Source organism: Anabrus simplex, chromosome 8, assembly GCF_040414725.1.
Source record: "Anabrus simplex isolate iqAnaSimp1 chromosome 8, ASM4041472v1, whole genome shotgun sequence".
NCBI classification, from domain to species: Eukaryota; Metazoa; Arthropoda; class Insecta; order Orthoptera; family Tettigoniidae; genus Anabrus; species Anabrus simplex.
Window position 1 is genome coordinate 32,641,073 of NC_090272.1, and position 10,749 is coordinate 32,651,821.

A 10,749-nucleotide genomic window follows, 5' to 3' on the forward strand; every position below is an offset into this window, starting at 1 on the left:
AGTTGGGTTGAGAAGGCCAGCGCCTCAACCGCCTGAGCCACTCAGCCCGACAATCGTTATGTAGAACAATTATTGAAATTCCCTTATTTCGTTTCGTTTCCATGTACAGCAGTACGTACGACAGTATTTGGTTCATTAATAGCTGAGATACGATGGTAGGCTTAGAGAGAAGGCGCATTAAGCCGATAGCTCCCCAGTCTCATTCTCTAGCCCCGGAACTGGGGACAGAGTAATCATTTATTGTGGTTCAAATTATTTTGACCGAGGTCGATAGCTGCAGTCGCTTAAATGCGGCCAATATCCAGAATTCGGGAGATAGCAGGTTCGAACCCCACTGTCGGCAGCCCTGAAAATGGTTTTCCGTGGTTTCCCATTTTCACACCAGGCAAATGTACCCCAGTTTCTTCATGGCCGAAAACTTTTGTCGGAGGCTGTTCCACTGGTTAAGTACCTACTAAGTTCTGCGGCTTCTGGAGAGAGTATTCACCATCAACAGCACACTCGATTCTGACCATTGATTCACCAGATTGTACGAATTAGTCAACCCATGTACTGCTTTCTTGAAATTTAGTCAACACCATTTCTGAACTGTCAATATACAACCACAAGAGAAAAAAAAAGACGGTAAAATAATTCATTTTTGAATATCAGGTTTTGAAACGAAGTACGATAATTTCTCAAAATCTCGAAATTGGGATAATCTCTTGACAAGTATTTGTCTTAAAAAAATTCGAAACAATAAACAATTATACACTAAAAATAATTACGTGGTGCTGGTAACCACACACAAGCCAAACTTCGCTAATTGACTGATGTGAATGAGCGAATGGCTCGCCGCTCGCATCTGACATTTGTCTCACTTGACTTCCGGACCTAGCATGTTGCCTTAATGCACTTCCGAATGGAACTAGAACTTAGATTTTCGGTATTTATTTCTTAAATCTGAAACACTATGCGTACAGATGCAGGAGATATGTAGAGTCTATAATACAAAACGTACATAAAAACGTTAATATGTGCATGTGGTGTGCCATCGAAATCGTATTAGAATGAGAGGCGTGGCATAGTTTCGCCATCCCTGGTCCAGGACAACATGTATCATACCCCTATTAATTTTTGTTTGTGCAAGTATTTATTTGTGTCACTAGTCTGAACAGCGTTGTCCTTAGCTTACAATACAGACTGTCTTATAAACCCAGACCGAGCGCTCGGTGTTTGTGCTACAGCAGCTGCCTCGCGCGCGACCCTCCAGCTTTAAGCGAGTATATAATTTTATATGAAATCTTACCCTATCAAAGATGCTGGAAGTGTCATCCTTCGTAAGGAGGGACTTCATAAACACCATCAGGATTTTCTCCACACCAATAACGAGAGTTATGACTGTTTACACGATCATTAAGATGAAACCAGGCCTCATCTGAAGAAAACGCAAGCTGTGCGTTGAATAAACGATCATTCAGTGATGCAAGATACTACTTAAAATATCTCATTCTTGTGGCTGCATCAGCAGTTTTAAACAATGGGCCCGTATAAACCTGTACGGTTTGATGTGTAGACTTCGATCACATTGGAGGCACGCTTGTGCAAGTAATTTGGTGGCGCGCGCGTGCGCAAGCTGGCGTCAACAGCAACGTGCTCACACTAAATGCAAGCAGGTGCATGTTAATTATTATGAACAGGTCAGTCGAAATGGAGATGTCAGACGATGAGAACATTGTTTTGGAAAATGGTGTTTTAAAGATTTTATTTTTGGATGAGCGGGAAATCAGGGAAGTGTGGGTGAACGAGTATTTTTTGGACAGAGAGGAAGATGGAGAGTATGCAAGAATGTTCAACGATTTGCTTAGACTGCCTGATAAGTTTTTTGAATACTTCAGAATGATACCAGACACTTTCAACTATATACTGGACAAAATCACACCTAGAATAAGGAGACAATCTAATTTCCTACAGTGTATATCACCTGAAGAGCTCCAAAACACTACACTGTCACTGCTTCGATGGTCAGAAATCAACTGATATCAGGCACGCTTGCAACTACAAAACAAACATTTTTGTTTCGAAGTTGGGTCGGATCAAGCTTGCGCAAGCGTGCACTTGCTTGTGGCGGGCAGTGTGAGCGGCGATAGACAAGTTACCACTTGTTTCCGTCACTCTCCTGCAGATCTTGTTTATACGTGCACGCTTGCGCACGCGCGTGCCACCAAATTACTTGCACAAGCGTGCCTCCAATGTGATCGAAGCTTTGTAGCTCTGTGTGCAGAAGGAACTGAAACCCCTACTTCTTGTGCTAATTTTGTGAGTGACCGTTCAAGATTGGCGCCATTGTCATCTAGCTTTTACTCCGTTAAAACTCTTCGCGTGTGCGCATGTTACGTGCGCACCTTCAAATTTATTTACAACTACGTGGATCTGTACTCGTGAAATTGCTGAACAAATGCATCGCATCCCCGTCGAGCCGACTTGCACCTAAAGTAACTTTCACATGCAATGATAACTGTCTCACCATGTTGACACGGAGATTCAGACTGGCTACTGATGCTTGCCAGGTCGAACATGTGCACGCTCCTTGCGCGCGCCTCCCGTACAGCTGCTTAGGTGTGGGAGAGTAGAAACGCCGCTGGACGGTCTGGGTTTATAAGACAGAGCCTGTAGACATTATGAATGAACTGTATAAATGAATGAACGAACTGGATTCATGCATACATGAAAAGAGATATCTCTTCCAGGTACGGATAATCACCAAGTGGAGAGAGAGTTTTTATTATTAAATGAGTGAATGAATGATTTTCCTGATTGGATTGTACTGTATTTCATGAGCGGATGAACATTCTTCTCTCCCATCACGGATTGGGCAACACTATTAACTTGCGTAGCAGGGGGAGAGGTTATACTCCCACGTGGCGCATCCCACGTGGCGGATAGGGGGGTCCTAACCGGCTTGCCGGCGGACTTAAGGGAAATAAAATACCTCTCGCGGACCAAACACACAATCCTCCTGTCACTGTTCCCCATCTGTTTCTACCTGCAGTCATTCTCGCTACTTTCATGTCTGTTACTTCTAACTTATCAGTAAGATACCCTGAGTCCACCCAGGTTTCACTCCCGTAAAGCAAAGTTTGTCTGAAAACAGACCAATGTAAGATAGTTTCTTCCCTTCAGAATACTGTTGATTCCAACTGCGAGCTCACTGCACCTTGATTCAATCCCATTCACTATACTACCATCCTGAGAGAACATATCCTAAAAATTGAAATGATCTGCCTGCTCCAGTTTTGTATCACCAATCTGACATTAAATTCTCTTGGATTTCTTACCTACTGACATCAATGTAGTCTTAGAAAGGGTCATTTTATACAATTTTCATTGCGAAGTTCCACGACTGCGGGCTTTCCGCACAATCTCGTCCGTAATACGCATAGATCAAAGTGTTTACTATATTATACATTTCCACCTACCTGAATCCCTCATTGCCATTTTATACCTTTCAATAGGTGTTCTATGTAAATAACAAAATGTTGAAATATTACAGCCTTGTCTAACCCCTGTAAGTACCCTGAACCAAGAACTCATTCTACCATCATTTCTCACTGCAGTCCAATTGTCAACATAAATACCTTTGATTGCTGTTAATAATCTGACCTTAATCCCATAGTCCTCCAATGCGGCAAACATCTTTTCCGTCGGTACTCTTTCATATGCCTTTCTCTTAATCTACGAAACATTCAAACATAACTGTCTATTCCTCTCATAGCATTTTTCATTTACCTGGGGCATACTGAAAATCTGATCCTGACAGCCCCTCTGTGGTCTGAAACGACACATTTTTCATCTAACTTACTCTCGACCTAAGTGATTAAATTATATCCTGTCATTGACTTAATAACAGTAAAAACTGAAGTTCACGTGGTTACGGGAGTGACGCATGCCTCAACTACCTGTAGCTAGTGTAAGTTTATTGTCAATGTTCTCACACGCTTTGTTGGAAAGGGTACATTTCATTTCAATGCCATGTGTTGGCTGGTGTTCCGAACTCTTGGTTGAGATAATTTGCATATGACTTAAGATTGTGACTCCCAAGATATTTCGTCGGAATACTGTATATCCAAACTTTTCCAGAGTTCTTCGGGTATTATAACGTGATAGTCTGTCCAAGCCACGAACCTACTACGCTGACGTCGCAGGGGAAGAGGTGATACTCGCACGTAGCACGTCCCAGGTGTCGGATAGAGGTGGGGGGGGGGTCCTAACCGGCTTGCCGGCGGACTTGTGAGAAATAAAATACCTCTCGCGGACCAAACACACAACCCTCTGTGGGTGGGGGACGTAGACGAAGAATACACCCACGGTATCCCCTGCCTGTCGTAAGAAGCGACTAAAACTGGCGACCAAGGGATGATTGAATTAGAACCATGAAACTACTTGTGATTAGTACCACCGCGCGGGGAACACCATGGGTCGCATTTGCTTGCGCGTAATACCGCTAGGTTAGGTACCAAATAGTTTTGTGATTAGTACCACTATATGAGCGACACCATGGGATGAGCGAGACCATGGTTCTGGCTTGCCTATGATTAGTACCCACTACATGAAGAACACCACGGGATAGCGCGAGTCCCTGTGCTTAGTAAACTTATGTGATGAACACCATAGGTTTGCGTTGCCTGTAAATGGCGCCGCAATGTACGAAACACCGTAGGTCTGTAATACATGTGCGAATTTCATTACCTATGAGTAGTACCATACTGTGTGGAATACCGCGAGTCTTTGCTACTTTTGATTAGTACCGCACCATGAAAAATACCATGGTTCTACTTTCCTAGCGGTTACGTGCCAGATGCGACCGTGCCGGATGCGACCAGGCCATTATCGTGCCAATAGCGACCGAGTGGATAAGCATCGTGCCGCATGCGACCCATCAATCACTTACAATTGATCTGCATTAAGGGCTGTCACCAAGTTGCAGATTGCTTATAAGTAGCTAACTTCGTCTTTTCTAAAATAAAGGTCTGACACTGTGGTTAGCAGGTTCGAGTGCCGTTGCAGCGGTTGGTCGAAAGAAAAATATAATAATGTTGCTGGCTTTACGACCCAGTAACTACTTTTATGGTTTAAGGAGACGCCGAGGTGCCGGAATGTAGTCCCGCAGGACTTATTTTTACGTGCCAGTAAATCCACCTACACAAAGCTGAAGTATTTGAGCACGTTCAAATACCACCGGACTGAGCCAGGATCGAACCTGCCAAGTTGGAGTCGGAAGACCAGCATCTCAACCGTCTGAGTCGTCTGAGCCACTTAGCCTGGATGAAAAAGAATTCACCATCAGAATGTTGGCCGGCAGGGTAGGAAAGTTGGTGCTAGACAATTTCTAATCACTAGATTGCGTGCCAAAAGCCTGGATTCAAATCCAAACCTTTTCGCAGTATTCAAATGGAGTGAGGGGATATGATGCTGTTGATGGTGATTCGGCCGTCGGATGGCGACGTAAAGCATTGAGCAGACCTCTTGGTATTATTCGAGAGGAGTAGGCTACGTGCCGAAACCGGGTTTCATCTCTCCCTACTTCATTATCATAATCCCACATCCAGACGCGCAGACCGCCCACGGGAGTCGGGTAGAAAGACCTGCACCAGGCAAGCTGAACACGTCCTCGGACACTCCTGGTACTAATAGGACACGATACGTAAGTAGGCCTAAGTCGTAAATAATTTCAGAGAATTAGGATCTTTTTTTTTTTTTTTTGCTTGTAGCATTACGTCGCGCCGACACTGACAGGTCTTAAGGTGACGATGGGATAGGAAAGGGCTAGGAATGGGAAGGAAGTGGCCCTGGTCTTAATTAAAATACAGTCCCAGCATTTGCCTGGTGTGAAAATGGCAAACCACGGAAAACCATCTTCAGGGCTGCCGACAGTGGGATTTGAACCCACTATCTCCCGGATGCAAGCTCTAACTGCACGGCCAACTCGCCCGGTGGGGAAAGACGTAAACGCACCACCATGTTTCGTGTTGTAAAACGAGTTTCCCCCAGAAGTAAAGTAGAGGCAGTAGCTGCTTATAGGACTTACTGAAATGGCATTGCACTTCGTTCTTGGGTGATGACTGATGACACAATTTATCAAATTTGCTTGTCAACGCCGGTCGCATCCGGCACGGTCGCATCTGGCACGCCACCTTCCTAGCGATAAGTACCATTATGAGGGGCCGATGACTTGGATTTTGGACTCCTTTAGACTAAAAGCATCATCAATTCAGTATCGTGGTACAGAAGCAGTCCCTTGGTCAGTAATACTATTGTGTCACGTCAGTTTCTGTGAATGCGAGACATTGCGGGTCGGATCCACTGGTTGTTTCAAATTCATATCCATCCATTCATTCTTCGTTCTCGCGTGTTGAATTCTGGTCAATGGAGGATTTTGGACTTTTAATTTGTCATTCCATTTGGTCTCATTTCGTACCATTAGGGGCCGATGACCTAGATGTTAGGCTCCTTTAAACAACAAGCATCATCATCATCATCATCATCATCATCATCACTTTATTAACTTACCTCTTGTAGAAGAATTTCAGTCGCTCTGTTTCAGTTTCGTTCAAAAGAAGTAACTGTTCATTCGATCACGTTATTTCATAAATTAACTTGCACCTCCTGGAGGTGGGGGACGCAGACGAAGAATACACCCACGGTATCCCCTGCTTGTCGTAAGAGGCGACTGAAAGGGGCGACCAACTGATGATTGTATTAGAACCATGAAACTACTTGTGATTACTACCATCACGCGGGGAACACCATGGGTCGCCTTTACTTGCGAGTAGTACCACTATGGTACACAATAGGTTTGTGATTAGTAACAACAGTGGGTGGGTCACTATGGGTTTACAGTACCCGTGATTAGTACCCACTATATGCGGAACACCACGGACGTTCGTTGCCTGTGATTAGTACCATTATGTGAGAAACACCACGGGATAGTACGAGTCCCTGTGATTATTACACCTATGTGAGGAACACCAAGGTTTTGCCTTGCCTATGAATGGCGCCATTATGTGAGAAACACCATAGGTCTGCCTTACCTGTACCACGTACAATACTTGTGAGTAATACCATAATGTGTGGAACATCGTGAGTCTACGCTACTTTTGATTAGTACCGCAACATAGCAAATACCGTTAGATTGCTGTACTCTGCGGAGATTACTTAATTCCTACTTTCTCTCCTCTCCTAAAAAGTAATTCATTTCCATTTTTTAAATTTACAAATTTAATTTACATTGCACCGACGCAGATAGGTCTTACGATGAGTATGGGGTAGGAAAGGAAGCGACCGTGGATTTAATTAAGGCACATCCACAGCATTCGCCTGATGTGAAAATGGGAAACCGCGGAAAACCATCTTCAGGGCTTCCGACAGTGGTGTTCGAACACGCTTTACCCCGAATGCAAGCTCACAGCTGCGCGACCCTAACCGCACGGCCAACTTGCTGGGTAATTTATTTTCCACGCCATATCAGACCTCCCACAATATTACTAACATGTTCCTTCAATGAAAAAGGGACGGCAGATTTTCAGTTCAATAGAGGCAAAAGTAACTGTGCCAAGCTGGGTGGCTCAGACAGTTGAGGCGTCTGACCCCAACGTGGCAGGTTCGATCCTGGCTCACTCCGGTGGTATTTGAAGGTGCTCAAATACATCAGCCTTGTGTCTGTAGATTTACTGGCATGTAAAAGAACTCCAGCACCTCGGCGTCTCCGAAAACCGTAAAAAGTGGTTAGTGAGACGTAAAGCCAATAACATTATTATTAAGATTAACTGTAATTACAGTGTATAATTAGCCTCTTATTTCCTGGGTTGTAATTGCCAGATATATTACAGTTTTAGTAGGAATGTAGTTCATTACTTAGCGATAATACAGTTTCTTGTTATTTCTATAAGCAATAATAATGCGATACTGAAAATGCTGCTGCAACATCCAGCTTCAGATATCACCAGCCGCCACTGCATTTTACAATGAGCTTTTCTGAAAATCAGCTACAGAAATAATAATCTCAACCGTTGGCGTGTCCAATTAGATAGAGACATTATTCCTTTTCTGGAGGTTGGGTTCACAAATACATGGCCCAAAATTGTGGAAGAATGAGAGTGCGGGATAGCGGTCGGCAGTGACCAGCAGTCCATTCATAAATGTGGCTAGTGCCAGGAATCACTTGACGCATACGTCTAATTCTGGCGTGACCCTGAGACGTGACCGCAGAGAAAATGAAAGTGCTGATACTGTAATATTTTGAAGGGGAAGTCGCCGACAGGAAGTGATTGCGTGAAAGCTCGCGTTAACTGGCACCTGCTATCACCATGGAAGCCGTTTACAGTATCCAAGGCACTGCTGACAGCTGAAGGTCTATAAGGTAATCGCCCACTGCAGGGAACCGCGCCGCGCCGCGCGGAACAAGCTTGTGGAACATTCCACGGGCCATTTTCCGAGACTTCGCCCATACAGCACACCTCACCGCGCCGCTTCTCTCCAGTTGGGGAAGTGCAGCTCACACAGAAATATGAGTTCCAGTTCCGAGGAGGACTTCTTATTTGCGGTTGCGATATTTGCAAATGAGGAAGAAGGAAAACGCGAAAGAAAAGTTTGGGTCCACAACATTTGTGAGAAAAGGGAAACGTACGGAGAGTTTCACCATTTATTTCCTGATCTACTAAAGGACCGAAGTAAATTTTCCCACTGCTTTCGTATGTCCCAAGAAAAATTCTATGAACTATTGAACCTAGTTAAGCCGTGTGTACCGAGTTCGATAGCTGCAGTCGCTTAAGTGCGGCCAGTATCTAGTGTTCGGGAGATAGTAGGTTCGAACCCCACTGTCTGCAGCCCTGAAAATGGTTTTCCGTGGTTTCCCATTTTCACACCAGGCAAATGCTGGGGCTGTACCTTAATTAAGGCCACGGCCACTTCCTTCCCACTCCTAGCCCTTTCCTGTCCCATCGTCGCCATAAGACCTATCTGCGTCGGTGCGACATGAAGCAACTAGCAAATAAAAAAGCCGTGTGTAGAGCGAGAAAATAATATCACCTTTCGCCGAGAAAGGCGTACAGTGCACAATACCACTAACCGCGTGCTGGCACTAGTCGAGGACTCACGAAGACTGCCGAAACGCCACGAAACCACATTCTTTCCGTTATTCCTTCCTTCTACCCTCGTCCATACAAGCGCGCCGAAAGGAAAAAGTTCCGTTCCAGAAACCTGGGGGCTTCTGGTGTGGAAATTCCACAAGCTTGTTCCGCGCGGCGCGGCGCGACTCCCTGCAGTGGGCGTTAAGCCATTTCATTTCACAAGAAGCAGACCACGGAAATTTCTTCTCGGCTGCGCTGCGCTGCGCGGCGCGGTGTAGTGGGCGATTACCTTAATACGTCAAGGTGCGGAACAGCTGCTTTGAGCTTCTTCAATATTCGGTGTGGTCTTATAATGTTGAGAATAAATTATTAGCGAATCAACTGAGCGGAGGGGCCGCGCTGTGGAGCGAAGCTCTGCATTCGGAAGAAGAGTGGGTTCGAACTCCACCGTCGGCTGTCCTGAGAATGGTTTACCGTGGTTTCCCATTTTCACTTCGAGGTAAAATGCCGGACACAGCCAATTTATAGGGCACAGCCGATTCCTTCCACCTCCCTACTAGATTCATTCAGCATCATTCATTTAATCTTCATTAATTTTTCAGCTGAGGTTCGCGTCAGGAAGGGCATCCGGCCATAAAACATGCCATGTAAATGAATCTCATCTCATTCCCAACGTCAAATCAAGAAACGGGACAAAGTGGTAGACATACAATTGGTAAGGAATCACTTTCTTGGCGCGAACAAATGAAACCAAACCCCGAGGGCTTACCAAGCGACCGCTGCTGACCCCGAAGGCCTGCATTATACGAGATGTCGTGTGGTCCTCTTGGCCGTTATTCTTGACTTACTAAATCGAGGCCGCTATCTCACCGTTAGATATCTCCTCAGTTGTAATCACGTAGGCTGAATGGACCTCGAACCAGCCGTGAGATTCGGGTGAAAATCCCTGACGTGGCGAACGCGGGGCTCCGGGTAAGAGGCAGGCACACTACCCCTACACCGCAGGACCGGCCTTGGCCGCAACAGGTAAAGGCAATATGCAACAAAATCTGAAGTTATAAATAGACTAAAATATAAATTAGCAAACAAATCACTGACAATGATGCTCACGTACATTACAAGTACTTTTTCACTTATGTTTGCTTACACCAACTGTACAGTTACACAAAACATGGAATATCGTACCGCTTGCTCTTTACGTCAAAAAGCTTCACCCTCAGTTATTTATAAGGTATAAATTAACTAGTAAGTCCACTCTTACAAAACTGAAGGTAATAATAAAATCCATAAAACTTACTTCAACAATGTATGGTAACTAGTCTTTATGGCACTACTCCCCAGAAGTCCGGGTGCATTCCTCATGTCTTGTATATAAAAGCAAACATGTCAAACCTCTACATTCAATCTGAATGAAGTATGTAATATAATGATTTGATTATTGTATGTCAGCACTTTAACTTTGTAATTTGTATACATTCCACCACCAAGAGCCATGACTCACGTCCTCCTTATGCAGTAAATAAATGCATGATTTTAGATCAATCGCTGTGTTTTGTGTGTGTTCGTGAAGTACTGTATTTTCGTTGAGCTGGTATCAAGTCATTTTCTGATGAAATAAACGTAATGAAAGAAGCATAGTTTC